Source organism: Diorhabda carinulata, unplaced genomic scaffold, assembly GCF_026250575.1.
Source record: "Diorhabda carinulata isolate Delta unplaced genomic scaffold, icDioCari1.1 Dcau_14, whole genome shotgun sequence".
NCBI classification, from domain to species: Eukaryota; Metazoa; Arthropoda; class Insecta; order Coleoptera; family Chrysomelidae; genus Diorhabda; species Diorhabda carinulata.
The window spans coordinates 752,501-766,192 of NW_026613959.1; the positions used below are offsets into that span (position 1 = coordinate 752,501).

The 13,692-nt window shown below is 39.5% G+C and overlaps 2 non-coding genes across 2 annotated transcripts; both read right to left on the reverse strand.

Moving 5' to 3' along the window:
• Nucleotides 1-2,552: 2,552 nt before the first annotated feature.
• LOC130903181 (5.8S ribosomal RNA) lies at nt 2,553-2,708 on the reverse strand. Its single transcript, XR_009060589.1, has one exon. It is a non-coding gene; the product is annotated as a 5.8S ribosomal RNA (ribosomal RNA).
• A 1,106-nt stretch (nt 2,709-3,814) lies between these two features.
• Nucleotides 3,815-5,736, reverse strand: LOC130903124 (small subunit ribosomal RNA). The gene has a single exon (XR_009060542.1). It is a non-coding gene; the product is annotated as a small subunit ribosomal RNA (ribosomal RNA).
• Between the last annotated feature and the right edge of the window lie 7,956 nt (nt 5,737-13,692).

Sequence of the window (13,692 nt, forward strand, 5' to 3'; positions counted from 1 at the left end):
GCTTAGGATCGACTGACTCGTGTGCAACGGCTGTTCACACGAAACCCTTCTCCACGTCAGTCCTCCAGGGCCTCGCTGGAGTATTTGCTACTACCACCAAGATCTGCACCGACGGCGGCTCCAGACGGCCTCACGGCCAATCCTTCTGCGCACACCGCCGCGACCCTCCTACTCGTCAGAGCTTCATGGTCGCGCGCAAAACGCGAACCGCACATGCCGCTGACGGTCGAGTATAAGCACGACGCTTCAGCGCCATCCATTTTCAGGGCTAGTAACTTCGGCAGGTGAGTTGTTACACACTCCTTGGCGGATTCCGACTTCCATGGCCACCGTCCTGCTGTCTTAAGTTACCAACGCCTTTCATGGTATCCCATAAGCGTCGATTTTGGCGCTTTAACTCGACGTTTGGTTCATCCCACAGCGCCAGTTCTGCTTACCAAAAATGGCCCACTTGGCACTCTGATTCGAGTCTCGCGGCTTCATAAGTTCGAGCAAGCCGGAGATCTCACCCATTTAAAGTTTGAGAATAGGTTGAGGTCGTTTCGACCCCAATGCCTCTAATCATTCGCTTTACCGGATGAAACTCGTACGCTACGAGCGCCAGCTATCCTGAGGGAAACTTCGGAGGGAACCAGCTACTAGATGGTTCGATTAGTCTTTCGCCCCTATACCCAGTTCCGACGATCGATTTGCACGTCAGAATCGCTACGGACCTCCATCAGGGTTTCCCCTGACTTCGTCCTGACCAGGCATAGTTCACCATCTTTCGGGTCCCAGCGTGTACGCTCTTGGTGCGCCTCTTCTCGTAATGAGAACGAGACGCCCCGGGAGTGCGAAGCGTTTACAATTTTTATTTGCAAATCGCTTATCCTCCCTTGGTCTACGCGAGGTAAACCTTTACTTTCATTACGCCTTTAGGTTTAGTTATTTCCCAATGACTCGCGCACATGCTAGACTCCTTGGTCCGTGTTTCAAGACGGGTCCTGAAATTACCCAAATCGATAGCGTCGTTGATCGGCGTTTCAAAACGAGGTCTGTTCGAGAACACCGTAACCAACAGTCGTTCCGGGACAGAATCGGCATTATGTCCGATTACCGTCAAACACGAAACGCTCTTGCTACGGGCCGAACGCTAATTAATCTAGCGGCCCCGCGCCATATTTCTACCGTCGAGCGAGTCTGTCGGAACATCGAGGGTCCCCATGAATTCGAATAAAATCAAGTGGTCTACCACCTCGAGTCTTAGACAGACACCCAACGGATCACGACGTCCTACTAGAGGAAAAGTGCACGCGTTCGATATCGATTAGAAAAACGTAAAACGCGATTTATTGTAATATGCCGAAACACAAACAATATCCGTCATACAAACGTTCAACTTCAATTATCGAAACGCGAATGAATTTCCTCTTTCGACCTTTCGGGTTTCTCAGGTTTACCCCTGAACGGTTTCACGTACTCTTGAACTCTCTCTTCAAAGTGCTTTTCAACTTTCCCTCACGGTACTTGTTCGCTATCGGTCTCGTGGTCATATTTAGCCTTAGATGGAGTTTACCACCCACTTAGGGCTGCACTCTCAAGCAACCCGACTCTCAGGAGAGATCCTCACGCAATCGGCAACGGTCGCTACGGGCCTGGCACCCTCTATGGGCTGTGGCCCCGTTCAAGAAGGACTTGGACGCGCCGCACGATCTCGTGATAAACGGATCCTCCCTAACACCACATTTCCCGGTGGCCGATATCGACCACGGGATTCGGTGCTGGGCTTTTCCCTGTTCGCTCGCAGCTACTGAGGGAATCCTAGTTAGTTTCTTTTCCTCCGCTTAGTAATATGCTTAAATTCAGCGGGTAATCTCACCTGCTCTGAGGTCGATATATTATAATATATCTCGTATAATATTTAAATACAATTCGCCAAACTATCATAATCATCTCTCATATGAAATATAACATTATTTGTTTTTATTTAAAGAGTCGGCAGCAGCAGCAGCAGCATCAGCATCAGCATCAGCAACACACCACCAGCCTTTATACATATATAATATTTTTAATATATATAATTCATATATTTTGTCGATATACCGTGTGTATAAATGATATAAATAAAACACTGGTCAGACGTCCAGTCTTCGAAACTTTATTATTTCTCTCGGACACGACGACCGCGTTATCATTTTATCATAAATATATTATATATACACACACTTATTTATCGACTATATATACGTCGTATATATGTATAATATATATATATTATATATAAATATAACTCTCTACCAAACAAATTTTATGTATTTCATATAAATACACGATTAATTTATGGTATAGCGGGTTGTGTTCAAAAATTGCGTAACTTTTTCTATAAAAATTTACGCTGCTTTTCGCACTTTAGGATGCCGCACAAATACAAAAAAAAATACGCACAAGTTTGTATGTGCATGTGTTTTTTCTTAATTAGTGTGCGTTATTGTTTCACATCCAACACGCTTAGGCATTATTTTTCTTTAATAAATAGAAAAATTTTAAATTCTAAGCAGTCTTTTAAATTGATACGACCCTCAGTCAGGAGTGGTCCGGGAACGAGTATCCGAGGACCGCAATGTGCGTTCGAAATGTCGATGTTCATGTGTCCTGCAGTTCACAAGTTGACGCGCAATTAGCTGCGTTCTTCATCGACCCACGAGCCAAGTGATTCACCGTTCAGGGTAATCATTTTATTATTATGTCGTTTTCTCATATTCTATTCGTCGTATTTTTAATATTTGATTATTATTAAATTAATAATATTATTATAATATCTTATACGCGTATAGAAAATTTATATAACGACATTTTTTATATATATATATATATATATATATATATATATATATTATAATAAATGGTAATTATTCGAAACTTTTAGAGAAATTATAATATCGTACTTTGATATATCTGATAAATTTTAACCGCTGCACATGTTTTATTACAAACGAGGCGCGCATAGACAGATATCTCGCACGATATATTCCTCCTCTATATATTATTACAGTTTTTTTTTTTATCTTGAAAGTTTTATACAAATTTCGACGGTCGGGCGTAAATCTTCGAACACCTTCGAAATAATACATAAAATATTATTTCTAAAACGAATTTTTATACATATCGATAGAATCGACATGTGCTTAAATTTCGTTTAGGTACCCGGATGAAAATGTCTCAATAACATAATCATCACATATAATCTTGTCGATATTTTCTTGTATTACCTTCAAACGATAAAAAACTTATGTAATAATATAATAAACGAAATAAAATTTATCCATAAAAATATAGACACACACACGACAACAGACGACGTTTCAATAAACTATATATTTTTCGTTTATTATAATAACGATTCTTTATCAGAACGTTTTTAGTTAACAAGAAATTTTGTTAATGATCGTTCCGTCAATCGTTATAATATATAATAATACATATGTTGTTATTGTTGTGTCGTCATCGTCGTCGACGCCTTCTATAAACTATGATAAAAATTTTTCGTTATATTTTTATTGGAAAAATTTATATATGTAAATATATTTTTATAGACGTATGAATTATATTTATCTTTTTTTTTTTAATTTTATTCGAAACTTGTTCGAATTTTGTAAAAATTAAAAAAAGATTTCAATATATATACATCTATAATATATATATATATATAATTTATAACATATATAAATTTCTTTTGAAGAGTTCGATAATTTTGTAGAAGAAAATTTTCTTTTACAATTAATACAGACTTGATTTCGTTTTTTTTTTTTTTGTTTAAAAACGAACAAATACTCTGTAATGATCCTTCCGCAGGTTCACCTACGGAAACCTTGTTACGACTTTTACTTCCTCTAAATGATCAAGTTTGGTCATCTTTCCGAAGCATCGGCGACGCCGAAACGCCACCGCGCTCAGTCCGAAGACCTCACTAAATCATTCAATCGGTAGTAGCGACGGGCGGTGTGTACAAAGGGCAGGGACGTAATCAACGCGAGCTTATGACTCGCGCTTACTGGGAATTCCTCGTTCATGGGGAACAATTGCAAGCCCCAATCCCTAGCACGAAGGAGGTTCAGCGGGTTACCCGGGCCGCTCGGCCAGGGAGGACACGCTGATTCCTTCAGTGTAGCGCGCGTGCGGCCCAGAACATCTAAGGGCATCACAGACCTGTTATTGCTCAATCTCGTGCGGCTAGAAGCCGCCTGTCCCTCTAAGAAGAATTATTTGTACGCCGACAGTAAAAACCGCGAACGGCAAGAGCCGAAACTCAATACCGACGGGCCTTTGGGATGTCGAAATACGCCTAGTTAGCAGGCTAGAGTCTCGTTCGTTATCGGAATTAACCAGACAAATCGCTCCACCAACTAAGAACGGCCATGCACCACCACCCACCGAATCAAGAAAGAGCTCTCAATCTGTCAATCCTTCCGGTGTCCGGGCCTGGTGAGGTTTCCCGTGTTGAGTCAAATTAAGCCGCAGGCTCCACTCCTGGTGGTGCCCTTCCGTCAATTCCTTTAAGTTTCAGCTTTGCAACCATACTTCCCCCGGAACCCAAAAGCTTTGGTTTCCCGGAAGCTGCCCGCCGAGTCATCGGAGGAACGTCGGCGGATCGCTAGCTGGCATCGTTTATGGTTAGAACTAGGGCGGTATCTGATCGCCTTCGAACCTCTAACTTTCGTTCTTGATCAATGAAAGCGTTTTTGGCAAATGCTTTCGCTTCTGTCCGTCTTGCGACGATCCAAGAATTTCACCTCTAACGTCGCAATACGAATGCCCCCATCCGTTCCTATTAATCATTACCTCGGGGTTCCGAAAACCAACAAAATAGAACCGAGGTCCTATTCCATTATTCCATGCACACAGTATTCAGGCAAAATTTTGGCCTGCTTTAAGCACTCTAATTTGTTCAAAGTAAACGTGCCGGCCCACCTCGACACTCAGTCAAGAGCACCGCGGCGGGATTGAGTTGGGCCGCCCTTGCGAGCTAAGCCCACCGGCAGGACGTCCCACGACACGCCAGTTAACACCGCGTACGATGAACCAGCGGCGTGGGACACAGATTCGACTACGAGCTTTTTAACCGCAACAACTTTAATATACGCTATTGGAGCTGGAATTACCGCGGCTGCTGGCACCAGACTTGCCCTCCAATTGATCCTCGTTAAAGGGTTTAGAGTGTACTCATTCCGATTACGGGGCCTCGGATGAGTCCCGTATCGTTATTTTTCGTCACTACCTCCCCGTGCCGGGAGTGGGTAATTTGCGCGCCTGCTGCCTTCCTTGGATGTGGTAGCCGTTTCTCAGGCTCCCTCTCCGGAATCGAACCCTGATTCCCCGTTACCCGTTACAACCATGGTAGGCGCAGAACCTACCATCGACAGTTGATAAGGCAGACATTTGAAAGATGCGTCGCCGGTGCGAGACCGTGCGATCAGCGAAAAGTTATTCAGAGTCACCAAATTGTACGATGACGAGCAAGCCCGCCACCGATTGGTTTTGATCTAATAAAAGCGCTCCTTCCGTCTCCGGTCGGAACTCTGTTTGCATGTATTAGCTCTAGAATTACCACAGTTATCCAAGTAAATGTGGGTACGATCTAAGGAACCATAACTGATTTAATGAGCCTTTCGCGGTTTCACCTTAATTTGGCTTGTACTGAGACATGCATGGCTTAATCTTTGAGACAAGCATATGACTACTGGCAGGATCAACCAGGGAACTGTGTTTTATAATATATATAATATATATTATTATTATTATTATTATATATATATATATATATATTTTATAATAAAAAACTATTATCGAAAAAGTTTTAATAACAATATCCAAAAGAGGATAAATTATGATGATGTTTTTTATATTACATATATACTTTATATTTATACATAATATAATAATCATCTATATTCGTGTATAAACACATTGTTATTTACTTTTTCTTTTGCGTGTTTGCTGCGCTTATTATTGAAAATATATAATTTTCAGCGCCACGCTTTATTTATATTTTTTCTTATTTTATAAAATTTCACCGAATCGACTATAAATCTATCTAAATTTAATCGAAATGAGAAAAATTAGATGATTACGTCGACCGGGCTACAATTTCGACATTATCTCTACCCTTCGCTAGATTGTAAGCGACATGGTTTATACATTAGGTAATAATGAACGAAATTTTTATTCTCGCACGGAATAATGAGAGTTATCGCAAATATTGTGTATTATATATATAAAAGTGTAATATAATATATATTTTTCATAGACGATCGCATATGAATCGCTCACGATAGAACGCTAGCTAAATTCGCGATCTCGCAATAGATATTTAATTTGTGGATAAATTGATATAATATCTAAAAAGGGAACCGCTAGCAATATACGTTAATATATTGGAGGAGAACGGGGACCCTTTCAGAAAACTATATAATCCACCGATGTGGAATGACCGAAACAACGTCTTTACGTAAATTATAACGAGTTTATTAAAATTTAACGAGACGTCAACTTCGATACACCACACATATATGTGCGCTGTACAACGGTACGCCTTCTACATTAACATTAATAAAGATGTATAGTGAAAATATATAAAAGATGTATTGTGAATATTAAAAAGAAGTATTATGAAATTACATGTTTTGTATTTAGAAGCCGTCCGAGGTGTATCTATCACATAAAAGTGTTATGAAAATATTAACAATAAGGAAAAAAAGTATTATGAAATTAGATGGCCGCTCGATGTATGAACGTACGAGGTGTATTATATAAAAGTTGTATGAAAATAGAAATAATAATGAAAAACAAGTATTATGAAATTAAATTCCGCTCGATATAGGAACTTGTCGAGAAAGATGATTTGTGAAGTTGAATGGAGATGTTTTGTATGTAGAAGTCGTCCGAGGTGTATGACATAAAAATGTTATGAAAATATTAACCATAAGGAAAAAAAGTATTATGAAATTAGATCGCCGCTCGATGTATGAACGTACGAGGTGTATTATATAAAAGTTGTATGAAAATAGAAATAATAATAAAAAACAAGTATTATGAAATTAAATTCCGCTCGATATAGGAACTTGTCGAGAAAGATGATTTGTGAAGTTGAATGGAGATGTTTTGTATGTAGAAGTCGTCCGAGGTGTATGACATAAAAATGTTATGAAAATATTAACCATAAGGAAAAAAAGTATTATGAAATTAGATCGCCGCTCGATGTATGAACGTACGAGGTGTATTATATAAAAGTTGTATGAAAATAGAAATAATAATAAAAAACAAGTATTATGAAATTAAATTCCGCTCGATATAGCAATTTGTCGAGAAAGATGATTTGTGAAAATTGAGTGGAGATGTTTTGTATTTAAAAGCCGTCCGAGGTGTATGACATAAAAGTGTTATGAAAATATTAACAATAAGGAAAAAAAGTATTATGAAATTAGATCGCCGCTCGATGTATGAACGTACGAGGTGTATTATATAAAAGTTGTATGAAAATAGAAATAATAATAAAAAACAAGTATTATGAAATTAGATCGCCGCTCGATGTATGAACGTACGAGGTGTATTATATAAAAGTTGTATGAAAATAGAAATAATAATAAAAAACAAGTATTATGAAATTAAATTCCGCTCGATATAGGAACTTGTCGAGAAAGATGATTTGTGAAGTTGAATGGAGATGTTTTGTATGTAGAAGTCGTCCGAGGTGTATGACATAAAAATGTTATGAAAATATTAACCATAAGGAAAAAAAGTATTATGAAATTAGATCGCCGCTCGATGTATGAACGTACGAGGTGTATTATATAAAAGTTGTATGAAAATAGAAATAATAATAAAAAACAAGTATTATGAAATTAAATTCCGCTCGATATAGCAATTTGTCGAGAAAGATGATTTGTGAAAATTGAGTGGAGATGTTTTGTATTTAAAAGCCGTCCGAGGTGTATGACATAAAAGTGTTATGAAAATATTAACAATAAGGAAAAAAAGTATTATGAAATTAGATCGCCGCTCGATGTATGAACGTACGAGGTGTATTATATAAAAGTTGTATGAAAATAGAAATAATAATGAAAAACAAGTATTATGAAATTAAATTCCGCTCGATATAGGAACTTGTCGAAAAAGATGATTTGTGAAGTTGAATGGAGATGTTTTGTATGTAGAAGTCGTCCGAGGTGTATGACATAAAAATGTTATGAAAATATTAACCATAAGGAAAAAAAGTATTATGAAATTAGATCGCCGCTCGATGTATGAACGTACGAGGTGTATTATATAAAAGTTGTATGAAAATAGAAATAATAATAAAAAACAAGTATTATGAAATTTAATTCCGCTCGATATAGGAACTTGTCGAGAAAGATGATTTGTGAAGTTGAATGGAGATGTTTTGTATGTAGAAGTCGTCCGAGGTGTATGACATAAAAGTGTTATGAAAATATTAACGATAAAGAAAAAAAGTATTATGAAATTAGATCGCCGCTCGATGTATGAACGTACGAGGTGTATTATATAAAAGTTGTATGAAAATAGTAATAATTATGAAAAATAAAGTATTACGAAATTACCTAAGTTTGGTGACTGACCGGCAGAGGGCGCTAGTGTCTATAAAACCGTGTTCAGTTTGTCGTCTGGCCGGCAGAGGGCGCTAGTGTCTATAAAACTGTGTTTAGTTTGTCTTCTGGCCGGCAGAGGGCGCTAGTGTCTATTAAACCGTGTTAAGTTCGGTGACTGACCGGCAGAGGGCGCTAGTGTCTATAAAACCGTGTTCAGTTTGTCGTCTGGCCGGCAGAGGGCGCTAGTGTCTATAAAACTGTGTTTAGTTTGTCTTCTGGCCGGCAGAGGGCGCTAGTGTCTATTAAACCGTGTTAAGTTCGGTGACTGGCCGGCAGAGGGCGCTAGTGTCTATAAAACCGTGTTCAGTTTGTCGTCTGGCCGGCAGAGGGCGCTAGTGTCTATAAAACTGTGTTTAGTTTGTCTTCTGGCCGGCAGAGGGCGCTAGTGTCTATTAAACCGTGTTAAGTTCGGTGACTGGCCGGCAGAGGGCGCTAGTGTCTATAAAAATGTGTTTAGTTTGTCGTCTCGCCGGCAGAGGGCGCTAGTGTCTATAAAACCGTGTTCAGTTTGTCGTCTGGCCGGCAGAGGGCGCTAGTGTCTATAAAACTGTGTTTAGTTTGTCTTCTGGCCGGCAGAGGGCGCTAGTGTCTATTAAACCGTGTTAAGTTCGGTGACTGACCGGCAGAGGGCGCTAGTGTCTATAAAACCGTGTTCAGTTTGTCGTCTGGCCGGCAGAGGGCGCTAGTGTCTATAAAACTGTGTTTAGTTTGTCTTCTGGCCGGCAGAGGGCGCTAGTGTCTATTAAACCGTGTTAAGTTCGGTGACTGGCCGGCAGAGGGCGCTAGTGTCTATAAAAATGTGTTTAGTTTGTCGTCTCGCCGGCAGAGGGCGCTAGTGTCTATAAAACCGTGTTCAGTTTGTCGTCTGGCCGGCAGAGGGCGCTAGTGTCTATAAAACTGTGTTTGGTTAGTCTTCTGGCCGGCAGAGGGCGCTAGTGTCTATAAAACAGTGTTAAGTTCGGTGACTGGCCGGCAGAGGGCGCTAGTGTCTATAAAACCGTATTAAGTTTGGTGTCTGGTCGGCAGGATATAGCAACTTGTCGAAAAAGTTGAATTGTGTAAATTGAATGGAAATTTTTTTTATGTAGAAGCCGTTCGAGGTATATTATATAAAAGTGTTATGAAAATATTAACAATAACGGAAAAAAGTATTATGAAATTAGATGGCCGCTCGATGTATGAACGTACGAGGTGTATTATATAAAAGTTTTATGAAAATAGAAATAATAATGAAAAACAAGTATTATGAAATTTAATTCCGCTCGATATAGGAACTTGTCGAGAAAGATGATTTGTGAAGTTGAATGGAGATGTTTTGTATGTAGAAGTCGTCCGAGGTGTATGACATAAAAGTGTTATGAAAATATTAACGATAAAGAAAAAAAGTATTATGAAATTAGATCGCCGCTCGATGTATGAACGTACGAGGTGTATTATATAAAAGTTTTATGAAAATAGTAATAATTATGAAAAACAAAGTATTACGAAATTACCTAAGTTTGGTGACTGACCGGCAGAGGGCGCTAGTGTCTATAAAACCGTGTTCAGTTTGTCGTCTGGCCGGCAGAGGGCGCTAGTGTCTATAAAACTGTGTTTAGTTTGTCTTCTGGCCGGCAGAGGGCGCTAGTGTCTATTAAACCGTGTTAAGTTCGGTGACTGGCCGGCAGAGGGCGCTAGTGTCTATAAAAAGGTGTTTAGTTTGTCGTCTCTCCGGCAGAGGGCGCTAGTGTCTATAAAACCGTGTTCAGTTTGTCGTCTGGCCGGCAGAGGGCGCTAGTGTCTATAAAACTGTGTTTGGTTTGTCTTCTGGCCGGCAGAGGGCGCTAGTGTCTATTAAACCGTGTTAAGTTCGGTGACTGGCCGGCAGAGGGCGCTAGTGTCTATAAAACAGTGTTAAGTTTGGTGACTGGCCGGCAGAGGGCGCTAGTGTCTATAAAACCGTATTAAGTTTGGTGTCTGGTCGGCAGGATATAGCAACTTGTCGAAAAAGTTGAATTGTGTAAATTGAATGGAAATTTTTTTTATGTAGAAGCCGTTCGAGGTATATTATATAAAAGTGTTATGAAAATATTAACAATAACGGAAAAAAGTATTATGAAATTAGATGGCCGCTCGATGTATGAACGTACGAGGTGTATTATATAAAAGTTTTATGAAAATAGAAATAATAATGAAAAACAAGTATTATGAAATTTAATTCCGCTCGATATAGGAACTTGTCGAGAAAGATGATTTGTGAAGTTGAATGGAGATGTTTTGTATGTAGAAGTCGTCCGAGGTGTATGACATAAAAGTGTTATGAAAATATTAACGATAAAGAAAAAAAGTATTATGAAATTAGATCGCCGCTCGATGTATGAACGTACGAGGTGTATTATATAAAAGTTTTATGAAAATAGTAATAATTATGAAAAACAAAGTATTACGAAATTACCTAAGTTTGGTGACTGACCGGCAGAGGGCGCTAGTGTCTATAAAAATGTGTTTAGTTTGTCGTCTCTCCGGCAGAGGGCGCTAGTGTCTATAAAACCGTGTTCAGTTTGTCGTCTCTCCGGCAGAGGGCGCTAGTGTCTATAAAACCGTGTTCAGTTTGTCGTCTGGCCGGCAGAGGGCGCTAGTGTCTATAAAACTGTGTTTGGTTAGTCTTCTGGCCGGCAGAGGGCGCTAGTGTCTATAAAACAGTGTTAAGTTCGGTGACTGGCCGGCAGAGGGCGCTAGTGTCTATAAAACAGTGTTAAGTTCGGTGACTGGCCGGCAGAGGGCGCTAGTGTCTATAAAACCGTATTAAGTTTGGTGTCTGGTCGGCAGGATATAGCAACTTGTCGAAAAAGTTGAATTGTGTAAATTGAATGGAAATTTTTTTTATGTAGAAGCCGTTCGAGGTATATTATATAAAAGTGTTATGAAAATATTAACAATAACGGAAAAAAGTATTATGAAATTAGATGGCCGCTCGATGTATGAACGTACGAGGTGTATTATATAAAAGTTTTATGAAAATAGAAATAATAATGAAAAACAAGTATTATGAAATTTAATTCCGCTCGATATAGGAACTTGTCGAGAAAGATGATTTGTGAAGTTGAATGGAGATGTTTTGTATGTAGAAGTCGTCCGAGGTGTATGACATAAAAGTGTTATGAAAATATTAACGATAAAGAAAAAAAGTATTATGAAATTAGATCGCCGCTCGATGTATGAACGTACGAGGTGTATTATATAAAAGTTTTATGAAAATAGTAATAATTATGAAAAACAAAGTATTACGAAATTACCTAAGTTTGGTGACTGACCGGCAGAGGGCGCTAGTGTCTATTAAACCGTGTTAAGTTCGGTGACTGGCCGGCAGAGGGCGCTAGTGTCTATAAAAATGTGTTTAGTTTGTCGTCTCGCCGGCAGAGGGCGCTAGTGTCTATAAAACCGTGTTCAGTTTGTCGTCTGGCCGGCAGAGGGCGCTAGTGTCTATAAAACTGTGTTTAGTTTGTCTTCTGGCCGGCAGAGGGCGCTAGTGTCTATTAAACCGTGTTAAGTTCGGTGACTGACCGGCAGAGGGCGCTAGTGTCTATAAAACCGTGTTCAGTTTGTCGTCTGGCCGGCAGAGGGCGCTAGTGTCTATAAAACTGTGTTTAGTTTGTCTTCTGGCCGGCAGAGGGCGCTAGTGTCTATTAAACCGTGTTAAGTTCGGTGACTGGCCGGCAGAGGGCGCTAGTGTCTATAAAAATGTGTTTAGTTTGTCGTCTCGCCGGCAGAGGGCGCTAGTGTCTATAAAACCGTGTTCAGTTTGTCGTCTGGCCGGCAGAGGGCGCTAGTGTCTATAAAACTGTGTTTGGTTAGTCTTCTGGCCGGCAGAGGGCGCTAGTGTCTATAAAACAGTGTTAAGTTCGGTGACTGGCCGGCAGAGGGCGCTAGTGTCTATAAAACCGTATTAAGTTTGGTGTCTGGTCGGCAGGATATAGCAACTTGTCGAAAAAGTTGAATTGTGTAAATTGAATGGAAATTTTTTTTATGTAGAAGCCGTTCGAGGTATATTATATAAAAGTGTTATGAAAATATTAACAATAACGGAAAAAAGTATTATGAAATTAGATGGCCGCTCGATGTATGAACGTACGAGGTGTATTATATAAAAGTTTTATGAAAATAGAAATAATAATGAAAAACAAGTATTATGAAATTTAATTCCGCTCGATATAGGAACTTGTCGAGAAAGATGATTTGTGAAGTTGAATGGAGATGTTTTGTATGTAGAAGTCGTCCGAGGTGTATGACATAAAAGTGTTATGAAAATATTAACGATAAAGAAAAAAAGTATTATGAAATTAGATCGCCGCTCGATGTATGAACGTACGAGGTGTATTATATAAAAGTTTTATGAAAATAGTAATAATTATGAAAAACAAAGTATTACGAAATTACCTAAGTTTGGTGACTGACCGGCAGAGGGCGCTAGTGTCTATAAAACCGTGTTCAGTTTGTCGTCTGGCCGGCAGAGGGCGCTAGTGTCTATAAAACTGTGTTTAGTTTGTCTTCTGGCCGGCAGAGGGCGCTAGTGTCTATTAAACCGTGTTAAGTTCGGTGACTGGCCGGCAGAGGGCGCTAGTGTCTATAAAAAGGTGTTTAGTTTGTCGTCTCTCCGGCAGAGGGCGCTAGTGTCTATAAAACCGTGTTCAGTTTGTCGTCTGGCCGGCAGAGGGCGCTAGTGTCTATAAAACTGTGTTTGGTTAGTCTTCTGGCCGGCAGAGGGCGCTAGTGTCTATAAAACAGTGTTAAGTTCGGTGACTGGCCGGCAGAGGGCGCTAGTGTCTATAAAACAGTGTTAAGTTCGGTGACTGGCCGGCAGAGGGCGCTAGTGTCTATAAAACCGTATTAAGTTTGGTGTCTGGTCGGCAGGATATAGCAACTTGTCGAAAAAGTTGAATTGTGTAAATTGAATGGAAATTTTTTTTATGTAGAAGCCGTTCGAGGTATATTATATAAAAGTGTTATGAAAATATTAACAATAACGGAAAAAAGTATTATGAAATTAGATGGCCGCTCGATGTATGAACGT